The sequence below is a fragment of the Mesoplodon bidens genome, assembly GCF_964165515.1.
Source record: "Mesoplodon bidens genome assembly, chromosome: 2".
NCBI classification, from domain to species: domain Eukaryota; kingdom Metazoa; phylum Chordata; class Mammalia; order Artiodactyla; family Ziphiidae; genus Mesoplodon; species Mesoplodon bidens.
The window spans coordinates 171,824,776-171,838,132 of record NC_138177.1 but is presented as its reverse complement, the minus strand read 5'-3'; the positions used below and the strand labels follow the sequence as shown (position 1 = coordinate 171,838,132).

The window sequence follows — 13,357 nt, the reverse complement described above, 5'->3', positions numbered from 1 at the left end:
TTCATACACTGCTGGTGGGAGTGTAAACTGGTACAACCATGTGAAAAATGGTTTGACTTTATCCACTAAATTTAAACATGTGTCTTCCCTGCACCCCAGCAACTCCACTCCTGAGAAATGAAGGTTTATGTCTCCCAAAAGACATGAATGCTCATAGGAGCTTCTCTCATAATAGTCCCAAATGAAACAACCCACACGTTCACCCACAGCAGAATGGACAACCTATGCAGATATATACCATGGAATATTATTACACAGCAATGAAGAGAATGAAGTTTGGCTCACCACAACATGAGTGAAACTCAGTGGTAAGCAGATGGTCATTCACCAGAGAATATATACTGTAGGATTACGTTTATATGAACTTGAAGAATAGGTCAAACCAATCTATAGTGAGAAGTGTCAGAAGAGAGGTTGCCAGTGGGAGGGAATATTGGCTTAGAAGGGGGACAGCAAGGCTTCTGGGTGATGGAGATGTTCTATATCTTGACCCAGGTGGTGATTACATGGGCATAAATATATTTTAAAAATTCACTGAGCTGTACACTTACGATTTGTGTACTCTATGTATGTTGTACTTCAGTGAAAGGAAGGAAGGGAGGGAGCAAGGTCTCCTTCCCCTTCCTCTGTCCCTCCCTTTATTCTCTTTCCTTCCCAGGGGCAGAAGGGGAATAAGGGAAGGGATGGGTGGGGAGGATCGGGGAAGGGACAAACCAAGCCAAGTCAGGCATCCAAGGGCCCTGGGAGCGGGTCCTGGGAAGGGTACCAGCCGTGACCATAGGGCACTGTGGATACGAATGCAGGCTCAGGACCAGACAGACAGGGTGTGAATCTAAGTGCCTCCAACTCATAGATGTGGGACCTTGGGCAACTCAAACTCTCTGCACTGGGATTCCTTTGCCTAAAAATGGACTATAACAGTACGTGTCTGGAAGAGCTGTGTAAGCAATAAATGACATGGCCATGAAGAAATAAATGCATAAAAAGAATCAACAAACAAATAAATAAGATGCTCAGCAGTGCCTGGCACACAGCAAAGGTGTATAAATAATAGTAAGAGGCAACATTATTGAGCCACTGCTGGATGCCAGGCCCTGGGGCTACAGTTTTTAACATCCACGGTCCCAGCCAACTCTACGAGCCAGGTACTATTGATACCATAGCATCCAGTTTTCAAATCGGGGTGGGAGCAGGCTCAGAGAAGAACTGGGCCCGGGTCACATGCCAGTAAATGGCAGACCAGAGCCCAAAGCCAGAGCTCTTGGCCACCATCTCTGTTTCGAACACTCGTCTTATCGCCAAGAGATTTCTAGTCTAATACCCATACTCCACACTGACTTTGGCCCACAAATTTGTTCTCATCCAGCTGAGCAATAAAATCTTTTGTTCTCAAAGTATCACCTCCATGGAGGGATTATTTAAAAATCTGTCCCCAACTAATATTGCATCAGGTTTTCAAAATAACTCTGAGATAGTTAAAAGCCACAAACCAACATCTGGACAGCACATAACAGTTCACAGAGCACTTTAAATCCATTTAATTCTCACAACTACCACGTAAGGTTAAGTAGGACGTGAGGCATTATGATTCTCTCCTTTAACTGTAAGCTTCAGAGAGGGCAAGCGATTTCCCCACAGTTACACAGTAAGTATGTGATGAAAGTTAAAGCAGACTTTGGTTCTAAACCCCATGTTCTCTCCTCTACACCCACACAGGGATTCTCCTTCCCTTGTTTCAGATGGAGAAACTGAGGCCCAGAGAGGTTAAGACCATGCCCAATGTCACCCAGCAAGACTGGCCTCCAATGGTTGCTCCAGGAACCCAAGTTTGAGATCTGTTTGTAGCAGATTTCCCTGGCTCAGATAATCAGCGCAGACCATGTTGATGGACAAAGAGGACAGCAACAAGCCAAGAACTAAGGACATCACCGGGGGCAGCGCCTGGCCTTGATGTCAGCAGGCTTAGCAATTTCTACTACCTTTAAACAACTTCATGTGCCACTTGGCAGCTGGGGTAACTGTCCCTATTACCCAGAAGAACCCAAGATGGTATTTTATTGGGCTGGTGTTAAGGGAGCCCCATGTTAGTTCTCAGCTCAAGAAGAAACAGCCTTCTAATCAGAGAAGCATGAGCTAGCCTGTCTCTAACCACAGGGGAGAGGGGGTTGTGCTGAGTGCACGAAGAGCTCAGCTTAGGCCAAATTCATTCATTCATTCATTCAACAAAATACTCTCCTGATGCCCTACAATCCACTCTCTACACAGTAGCCTGAGTGGCCTTGCTGTCCTATATACCAATCATGTCACTCACCTGCTTACAGGCCTCTGAAGGCCTCCCAGCACCCCAGGATGAATACCCATCCTTTCATGATAGTCTACAGAGTCCTGATCTGGCCCCTGCCCGCCTCTAAACTCCAGCTCATGCCCCCAACACCCGCCTTGTTCACGACACTATAGCCACGCTGGCTGTCTTTCTGCTCCTCAAATACGCAAGCTGGTCCTCCCTCTGGGCCTATGCACCAGCCATTCCCCCCAGCCTGGGACACTTTACATTTGACCTTCACATCATTCTGGCCTTAGCCTGAATGTCACCTCCTCTGAGAGGCCTTCCCTGATTCCCCAGGCCACGCTACTCTGCCTCTCTATCCTAGCACCCTGTTCTATTTCTATAAGACTTACTCCTGTCTTAAATAATATATATATATATATATATATATTTTTTTTTTTTTTTGCAGTACACGGGCCTCTCACTGTTGTGGCCTCTCCCATTGCGGAGCACAGGCTCCGGACATGCAGGCTCAGTGGCCATGGCTCACGGGCCCAGCCGCTCCGCGGCATGTGGGATCTTCCCGGACCGGGGCGTGAACCCATGTCCCCTGCATCGGCAGGCGGACTCTCAACCACCACACCACCAGGGAAGCCCTTAAATAATATATTTTAAAATTATATTGTTTACTTGTGTAAACAAGTAGAACATAAACTTCTCGAGGCAGCTCCTGGTTGTTTTTTCACTGCTGTAACCCTAGCTTTCTGAACAGGCCCTGGAGTATTGCAGGCATTCAATAACTACTTGCTGGATGAATGAAGAGGGCCTTGAGGCAAATCAGGGGGCAAAATTGACAAATTCCCTGCTCTCAAGGGGCTTACCTTCTGGTGGGAGACAGGCAATAATACACTAATACATCATGATCATAATCATTTAAGTACTTGCCCACGATCACATAGCTATTAAGTGGAACTGAGACTCGCACTCAGAGGATCTGGATGTAACAGTCACTAAATAAGTAAGTAAATAAATAAACATGTAAACATTCAGTTGGGCAGTGAACAGTTAGGGAGAGGGGGATATGCAGCGATCAGGACGGTGGCGGGGATGACAACAGTATCGGATGAAAGGTGCCATTCCAGCAGAGGCCTGCAGGAAGAAAGGCGGACAGCCCTGCAGATGGATGGGACAGGGTATTCCTGTAGAAGAAACAGGACAGTGGTAGAGCTAGATGGACAAGTAAACAGACGATGATAACCCAGTGGGATAAATGCTGTGATGGAGAAAACACAGACAGAGGGATACAAAGAGGGGAACCCAGAACTGGCTTCCCAGAGAAGGTGACATCAGACAGGGGTGGGGTCAGTGGGAAGAGAATGTTCTCAGCAGAGGGGATAGCATCTGTCAAGTCTCAGAGGGAGAAGAGAGAGGATGCTTTTGAAGACCCAAAAGGATGCTCAGTGTAGCCAGGGCTTGGACAATGGGTGGGTGTAGAGGTTGGGAGGGAAGAAATGAGGTTGGAGGGGAAGCTGCCAGGGGCTACACCCTGCAGGACCAAGTCCTCCCAGCTAAGGAGTCCGACTTAACCTCAAAGGCAATGGCCATGTGGGGAGCTAAGTGGGGGTACACGGGACCCCTTGGTATGACTTCTGCAACTGCCTGTGAATCTATAATTTAAAAAGGAAAGGTGGGATGTCACTAGAGAATATGAAAACCTTAAGTTCTAAGTAAACCCAAAATAGATATTCGCCTCCACTCCAAATCAATCAGTTAGTTAATTTAATAAACATCTACCAGGGAATTCCCTGGCGTTCCAGTGGTTAGGACTCCACGCTTCCACTACTTCCAGGGCACAGGTTCGATCCCTGGTCGGGGAACTAAGATCCCACATGCCACACAGCACAGCTAAAAAACCCCACAAAAAACAATAAATAAATAAAGAAACAAATATGTACCAGATACGTACAATAAATATGTACCAGGTGCTGTCTTACATGCTGGGGACACAGCGGTGACTAAGACAGACAGACAACCACCTTCCACCATAGGGATACGTTCTAGTCGGGGAGACAGACAACATGTAAACTCACGACATTTAAATTAAGATCATTTAAAATAATGACAAGGGTTCTGAAGAGAAAGAAACCTTAAATAATACTTACCCAGATTTCAAGAAACAACCGTGGGCTTCCCCTCTAAGTCTGAAAACAGGCTGTCCAGCTTCTTGAAGGTTTTTTTGAGAAATATGCAAATTTCCCTGGAGAAGCAAACCAGAAAAACAAGCCCATGGGTCCACAGGGTATGGGATCTGGAGTAGACCTGTGGGAAAGAGGGATCGGTGAGCCCGGGGCTCAGGGCTAACCCCACTACCACCACTACCACTCTTCTGGGCCTTTGCCCCCGCAGGTTTGCAGGCAGCTACCATTCACTGGGCACAGCCCTGGCGCTGTGCATGGATTGTCGGTTCTAAGTCCTTGTACCCTGAGCCGTGGGCGCTGCACTGGCTCCTTGGTTAGCCTGGCAGTAGAGGGCAGGCACCGGATCTACTTCGTATCAGTATTCTGGTGCCCAACCTCTTACCTGCCACAGGGTGAGTGCTCAGAAATTGCCTGTGACACAAACGAATGAACTAGCGTTCAGGCTTAAGAAAGAGCTAGATTTTCCTGGTTATTCCCTCCAGAAAGCCACTCCTATTCTTACCCTCCCGTCAAGCATCAGATGAGGAAGGGAGAATGCAACAAGGGCCAAGCATCTGGAATTACCCAGGGATGTCCCAGAGCCCAGCAGGAGAAGAGAGAAGATGCTTCTGAAGAGCCAGAAGGATGCTCAGGGACTACCTCAAACTTCAAAATAACCTGAGCTTTATCCTAATGGGCCATTTGCCATGTTCAAGGAACCAGAACATTTTCTGCCTCTCAAGCTTCCGTAGGGTTTTTAATCAATTAGCAGTGATAACACCCTTCCCCTGGATGTTACCTTCTTATGAGGCACGAGAATGTATATACTATGCCTACAAACCAGGAGATTCAAGCCACAAGTCCACCCATATTAAAAAGACACAGAGAAGAAAAATGTCGAGAAGAATAGCCTCTATGGTGATCTCTGAAAGGTGAGATACCAGAGACTTTTCTGGATTTCCCCAATATTCTGTCACAGATATGTATTGCTTTTCAACTCTGAAGACAGTTATTTTGTTTATATCTCCATCTGTACAGAGGGGACTGCTGGACTTACACTGGGATGGTGACAGTGACTGTCTCTAAGCCGGGGGTGGTGGTGGAGCGGTGGTTGTCCAATTCTGGATGATTTTTAATTTTTTCTTTATATGTTCAAGTTTTATGAATTTTCAATAATGACTGTGTATTGATTACAAGATCGGAACAAATAGATATGATTTTAAATTATAATATGGTGTACTGATGCCGGTTCGTACTGGCATCTCTTCCCAGCTCTGTGTTCAGTGATGCTGGGAGCCTGAAATGGGCCACAGAGGGAGTATTTCCACCACAGAAATGGAAAGTGCTACAAACGAAGGGATTCTATTTTCCAGGGAGGTGGTTAACAGTACACCACTGGATATACAGTACGATTCCAGTTATGTTTTATTTTATTTTTTATTTTTGGCTGTGTTGGGTCTTCATTGCTGCGCGCGGGCTTTCTCTAGTTGCGGCGAGTGGGGGCTACTCTTTGTTGTGGTGCGTGGGCTTCTCTTTGCGGTGGCTTCTCTTGTTGCAGAGCACGGGCTCTAGGCCCATGGGCTTCAGTATTGTGGCGCGCGGGCTCTAGAGCGCAGGCTCAGTAGTTGTGGCACATGGGCCTAGTTGCTCCGCGGTGTGTGGGGTCTTCCCGGACCAGGGCTCCAACCCGTGTCCCCTGCACTGGCAGGCGGATTCTTAACCACTGCGCCACCAGGGAAGCCCTCCAGTTATGTTTTTTAAAAATGTTTCACAGAGCAAAAAGATCACAAGGTAGTACATCAAAATGTTAATGATCCTTGTCTCTTGGTGGTGGGGCTGTGGGCCTAGAAGTAATCGATTTTTATTCTTTCTATTTTTCTGAATTTTTAACATTTTCTGTCGTGAGCTTATTAGAGCCTTTATAATAAAATCATTTTTTTAGAAGAATTAAAAACAGTTGTGTTCTTGATCCCTAGGAGGGGAGTGCTTAGTCTCAGAAAGCCCTGGCCCCATGTGGCCCAGCCAAGCCAGTGGGGCTGAGGTAACAGTTAAGTTCCATTCCTCTGACCAACAGGTCTTGTCATCAACAAGATGGACAAGGGCAATTCTCAGCCATCCGTGACGGTGGGATGGAGGAGTCCAGGGTTCCAACGCCATGGACTGTCCAGGTAGAAGGGGTGGGCCCCAAACTCTTCCAGCTGAGGGAGTGTGGTGGCAGCCGTGTGTGGGGTGCCACCTAAACTGTGTATGCTGGTCCTCAGGGGCCTCCACCCCTTGCTCTGGTTAGGGATCAGGATCCAGTCTGAAGCTGAACTGATATTCTCAAATATGTCTGAGAAGCTGGACTGATTCTGAGAGAGTGAGCTGGGTTCCTGTGGTGAGAAAAAGACCCCGCTGGTCAGGGCTAGCAGTGTCTGTGTGCCTGGGGCCACCTCATGTGCACAGGGCCAGTCCAGCAGCACCCTGGGCTCAGGACATCCCTAATGGATGGAGTAAGTCCCAACTCCCTGGGGTCTCCTGGGGGTCTTGTCTCTGCCGAGGTGCCGTGAAGACACCAAGGAACCCTGAGAAAGGTCCACACCTGACCCAGGAGAGCCCCAACTCTCAGGGAAACAACATGTACATGGTGAGGACCCCAGGGAGGACACTGGTCGATGGCTAGGCTGCAAGGCCCAGAAGTGGGACGGAAGTGGTTAGTCTGGAGTGGGACCACGTTTTGATGCACCACAATCATGATTTTTCTCTCACCAGTCACGTTATCTGTCACCAAAGAAAACACGGACTGGGTTATTTCTGTCAGTAGTGGAGGTAGACGGTCATTCCCAAACATCTGACCTGGGTTCTGCAGGCACCCACAGGAGATGCTCAACCCACATTTGTTGACGGACACCATAAACGATGCAGTGGGATTTCTTCTTGGAAGAAGAAAAAATTCCAAAGTCAGCACCAAGGAGAAAATCAAATGTGGTCAGTATCATCCTTGAAAATCCTTTAAATCATCCTTAAAACTCCGGGACCTGGGTCTTTAGAAGATCTCATGCAAGAATGAACTTCTTGGGCTTCTCTGGTGGCGCAGTGGTTGGGGGTCCGCCTCCTGATGCAGGGGACACGGTTCGTGCCCCGGTCCGGGAAGATCCCACATGCTGCACAGCAGCTGGGCCCGTGAGCCGTGGCCGCTGAGCCTGCACGTCTGTAGCCTGTGCTCTGCAACGGGAGAGGCCACAACAGTGAGAGGCCCGCGCACAGCAAAAAAAAAAAAAAAGAATGAACTTCTTTTGTTTTTCTTACATGTGAGTCAGCTGTGGCTTTTTTTTTTTTTTTTTTAACTTGGGGCAGTCACTAAAGGCCAAGGTCAAATTTGATATGTGTGTGTGTGTGTGTGTGTGTATGTGTGAGTGTTGGAGAGGGGAGGGGAGCCCAGTGGGGGTCAGGGGTGATGTTCTTTTTCTCTCTCTCTTCCTCTTTTTCTGAGTTAACTGGCCACAGCTGCATTTTTTAATGAATCTGCAGTACAGTAAGATAATCATTACCAGAGAGAGAGCTACAGTGTCACAGGAAGGCTGAGGACTAATTATTCTTGAGCCAAGGAGAAGGAAAAGCATCTGGCTGAAGAAATCCTTTATAACAAATACAGCTACAGCACTGTTCTTAAGCCAGAAACTCTGAAGATTGTAGTCCAAAGTTAAAACACACACACACACACACACACACACACATGCAGCAAGACAGTCTTGACATGGTCCTAGAAGTGGAGATTCGACGCAGGCCCAATTTACTCCCCACTCTCAGCATTTTAGGAGACAAACCCATGCGTTCTATACCTCTATCTGGAAGTTAAACTGGAGGTCGGTGGTAACTGCAGCATCTCAGGAGGTCTCCATGGCAAAAGTTCCAACATAGAAGACCCCAGAGGGTGGTTTTGGACAATCCCACTACAGACCAGAAGAAAAAAAAGGGACGTTGGCATGGAGGGCAAGTTCCCATCCCAACCTCACTTCGGCAGCCTGGAGGAAGGGCGGGGTGCTGGCGCAGGGAGGGTAACAGCGTGCTATCGGGGTGGACGCCCAGGCTGCAGGATGTTTTGTCCACATTTATCATCGCACCCTTCCTCCCTGACTCCCATCCTCGTACAAGCTGCCATCATCTCTCTGGCAGGAGCCTCCTCACCAGTCTCCCGCCTCTTTCTGCCCTCACCCCTCACTATCCACCCCACAGCATCCAGAAAGTTCCACCTCAAACTAGAATCAGATCATGTGCCTTCCCTGCTCCAAACCTTCAGTGACTCCCTTCTCACCCACAGTCACCATCAAGGCACCCGGGCCATAGGTAGCGCACCTGTCTCCTCCCCTCCACTCATTCTGCTCTAGACACACCATCCTCCATGCTGCTCCTGGGCCCCACCGTGCATGCTCCCACCTCAAGGTCTTTGCACTGGCTGTTCCCTCTGCCGGAAGTGCTCTTCCCCCGATAACCACATGGCCAACTCCCTTATCTCCTTCCAGTCTTTGCTCAAATCTCACAGCTCAGGGAAGCCACGCTGCCCCCAGCCTCTCATCCCAATCGCTTTTAACTGGCTGCTCTGCTTGGTCCAGAGCACGCATCACTGTCTGACACACTATATCCTTTCCTTGTTTAGGTGTATTGCTTATTGTTTCTCTCTCCCTCTGCCCACGTGGAAGCATAGCAGGCACTCATAAACATTTGCTGAATGAAGGGTGGTTTCCACTAGGGATAATTAAAAATAATTCAAGAGGGAAGTCTTCCTGGGAAGGAAGGGGGAGAAATGGCAAAACCTCTAATGGTTCATTGGACCTACTGGTTTTCAAACTGCTCCACAGGGCCCCGGGGACCTCTCTTACTCTGATGGACAAGAGGAGACACAGTGGGGAGCCATCCATGCCCACCTCCAAATTTCAACAGTGAATGCCCCAGCAATGCCACTTCTGGCTAAACACCCAAAAGCACTGAAAGCAGGGTCTCAAAAAGATATTTGTATACCCATATTCATAGCGGCATTACTCATAATAGCTAAAAGGTGGAGGCAACCCAAGTGTCCATCCATGGATGGCTGGATAAACAAAATGTGATATATATACAATGGAACGTTATTCAGCCTTAAAAAAGGAAGGAAATTCTAACACATGCAACATGGCTGAACCTGGAGGACATGATGCTAAGTGAAATCAACCAGTCCCGGAAAGACAAACACTGTACAACTCCACTTATCTGAGGTACTCAGTAAGCAACATCATAGAGACAGAAAGTAAAGAGGGGGCTGCCAGGGGCTGGGGGAGGGGGAATGGGGAGTTGTTGTTTAGTGGGTACAGAGTTTCAGATTTGCAGGTTGAAATGGTCTGGAGATCGACTGCAAAACAATGTGATTATACCTAACACTTCCGAACTGCATGCTTCAAAATGGTTAAGATGGCAAATTTTATGTTATGTCTATTTCATCACCATTAAAAAAAGTTTTAATTAAAAAAATCGTACCAGTCAATACTTGGTCAATGTTAGTAAATGCCACCCCTTTCCATGCATCATCTCATTTCCTCCCAATAATCCTGCTAGGTAGGTGCTATTATCTCTGTTTTACAGATGGAGAAAGAGGCCTTGAGAAATGAATGTCAAGGTCACTGGATAAGTGATGTGGGATTTAAACTTGTACCTGGGTCTTAGCCCAAGGGCAGCCATCTTAACTACGATGCTACACTGCTCCTCTTTGGTCTAGTTTATACATTGAGGTGGCCCAAAAGATTTCAAACACAATCTGAAAACCTCCGAATTAGAATCTCAGTAGCTCCATCTGTCCACAGGTTAACACACTGAACCGACCAGGACGCCGTGGGGCTTTTCTGCAACAGACGCCTTCCCCCATGTCCTCTGCCTGCCTCTTGTTTATGGAAAAGCGGTAGTCTCCCAGGCCTCCCCTGAGTCTCAAAAGCCTGGCTCAAGAATTAATGATTGAGGGCTTCCCTGGTGGTGCAATGGTTGAGAGTGCGCCTGTCGATGCAGGGGACACGGGTTCGTGCCCCGGTCCGGGAAGATCCCACATGCGGCGGAGCGGCTGGGCCCGTGAGCCATGGCCGCTGAGCCTGCAAGTCCGGAGCCTGTGCTCCGCAATGGGAGAGGCCACAACAGTGAGAGGCCCGCGTACCGCAAAAAAAAAAAAAAAAAAGAATTAATGATTGAAAGGATTGTGTAGTGACAAATGTAGCAGTTGTGCCAGGAGAACTGGTAATAATTTAAACAGTAAATCAGCCATAGGGCAGTCACAGAATCTTTTTTTTTTTTTTTTTTTTTTGCAGTACGCGGGCCTTTCTCTGCTGTGGCCTCTCCCGTTGTGGAGCACAGGCTCCGGACGCGCAGGCTCAGCGGCCATGGCCCACGGGCCCAGCCGCTCCGCGGCATGTGGGATCTTCCCGGACCGGGGCACGAACCCGTGTCCCCTGCATCGGCAGGCGGACTCTGAACCACTGTGCCACCAGGGAACCCCCAGTCACAGAATCTTTAGTTCCTCTCTGAAGTACCTAGATAACAGTATCTGATGCACGTTTCCTGAGTTGTTTCACATATGCTAAAACCCCCACCAAATGGAAGAAGTTAACTACTTGATGACCATGAGCATGTAGCCCCCCAGACCCACTGGAGCCTGAGGATTGATAACATTAACACCTGTGACACCCCGTTACCTCACCATCAACCAATCAGAGAATTGTGAACGAGCTGATAACACACCCTGTGACTCCCCTTCCTCATCTTGCCTTCAAAAATCGTTCTATGTAAATTGATGCAGCCACTATGGAAAACAGTATGGAGGTTCCTTAAAAAACTAAAAATAGGACTCTCCGGTGGTCCAGTGGTTAAGACTACACACTCCCACTGTAGGGGGTGTGGCTTTGATCCCTGGTCAGGGAACTAAGATCCCACATGCTGCATGGTGTGGCCAAAAAAAAAAAAAAACACCTAAAAAACAGAGTAGCCATATGATCCAGCAAACTCATTCATGGACATATATCTGGAGAAAACTATAATTAAAAAGGACACATGCACTCCAATGTTCATAGCAGCATTATTTACAATAGCCAAGACATAGAAGCAACCTAAATGTCCATCGACAGATGAATGGATAAAGACGATGTGATATATCTACACATTGGAATACTACTCAGCCATAAAAAATGAAATAATGACATTTGCAGCAACATGGATAGTCTAGAGATTATCATACTAAGTGAAATAAATCAGACAGAGAAAGCCAAATACCACATGGTATCACTTATACATGGAATCTAAAATATGATTAAAATGAACTTATTTACGACACAGAAACAGACTCACGGACATAGAAAGCAAACTTAAGGTTACCAAAGGGGAATGGGCATGGGAGAGGGATAAATTAGGTGTTTGGGATTAGCAGATACAAACTACTATATATAAAATAGATAAACAACAAGGTACTACTATAACAGGGAACTATATTCAATATCCTATAATAAAGCATAATGGAAAAAAATCTGAAAAAGAATATATATATATATATATATATATATATATATATAACTGAATCACTTTGCTATACACCAGAAACTAACAACATTGTAAATCAACTATATATCAAAAAAAAAAAAGTTTCCCTGAAACCCAACGGGAAAATTGGGTTTTTCTGAGCATTGACTTCCCCAGACTCCTTGTCTGGAGCCTTACAATAAATGCTGAGCTTTCCTTCACCACAACCCGGTGTCAGTAGATTGGCTTTACTACGTGTGGGTAAGCGGAGCTGAGCTTGGTTCAGTAACAACCCTACTTTTCAACTTTGTTTTCTTCCACTTCCCTTCCCTTCTTCCAGCCAGTCTTGCCCCACACTGAACCATCTGCTGCTTCCAGCCCATGCCGGGTTTCTCATCTAGGGCTTCACCTCAAGCTGCTTTTTTCTCGATGTGGGTCCTCATGTCCAAATGGTGCCCTTCTTCAAAAGCATCCTGATCCCATTTCAGCCTCACAACAACCTTACAAGGAAGAGACTAATACTGTCCCCATCTTACAGATGAGAAAACTGAGGCTCACAGAGGTGAGGGCCACACAGCTGGCAAATGGCAGGACCAGGTAGGACATACCCTCCACAGTCATGTGTGACTTCAAACCCAAGTTCTTCTCCACTTTAGTAAAGGGTCTCAGGAGCTGCCATGAGGCTTCCTGGATTTGTCCAGCCTGCCACCTCTGAAGCCACCCCCAACCTCCCACCAGGCTTTCTCTGGGCTGCCTCACCTCCTCTCAGGTATAACGGCTGATTGCCCCTGTGCCTGTCTCCCCGACAAGGAGGCTCAGGGTGGGACTGGATGCCACTCAGGACATCTGTGCTTCCCCACCTCCCCAGCCGAGTTCCCTCCTTATTCATCCAGGTCTAAGACAGCAGGTGCCACCACTGCCTACTCCCACCAGACCCTGCGTGACTTTTATCAAATTTGCCACCACCTGACAATGGGTTACAGGTCTATTTGTTTGTGGTCTGTCACCCCCACTAGAGAAAGCTCCTTGAGGGCAGTGGCTTTTGTGGCACATTCTCTGATGGCTCCTAGAACAGTGCCTGGCAGAGTAAGTGAAAGGATGAATGAACAAACACCCACCCCCAAAACTAAGAAGTGACTTCAGCGTTTATGTTTTTTTTTTGATGAAGGACAATATGGTTTTATACAAAGCAAGGTCCCCATATTTACTCAAGAGCTACTCCCAAAGGTAGACTTCATTACTGAGCACCTCTGAGCAAACTCAGACCAGTCCTGGAAGTCATGAGGGTTACAGTTGCAAGGTGTGTGTGTGGAGGGGGGTGGGGTGGGTGGGTGACAGGGTACAGGCTGAAATTAATCCCAGCAATATACAGTGTATAATTCCACCTTGAGCTAAACCTCCCACATAC

General features: G+C 47.4%; 1 protein-coding gene across 20 annotated transcripts in view; it reads right to left on the bottom strand.

Annotated features, from left to right (window-relative positions):
* Nucleotides 1-13,357, bottom strand: part of TMCO4 (transmembrane and coiled-coil domains 4) — a 99,004-nt gene that overhangs the window by 79,779 nt on the left and 5,868 nt on the right. For 15 of the 20 annotated variants that reach the window (XR_014015237.1, XM_081226715.1, XM_081226732.1 and 12 more), the window contains exons 2-3: nt 8,265-8,375; nt 4,429-4,585 (exon numbers count right to left, since the gene is read on the bottom strand). The exons of 1 other annotated variant lie outside the window; for it this stretch is intronic. The gene's annotated coding sequence lies outside the window, so the exon portion shown is untranslated. The remainder of the gene's footprint in view (nt 1-4,428; nt 4,586-8,264; nt 8,376-13,357) is intronic. 4 more of the 20 variants (XM_081226726.1, XM_081226729.1, XM_081226728.1 and 1 more) reach the window with 4 other exon arrangements.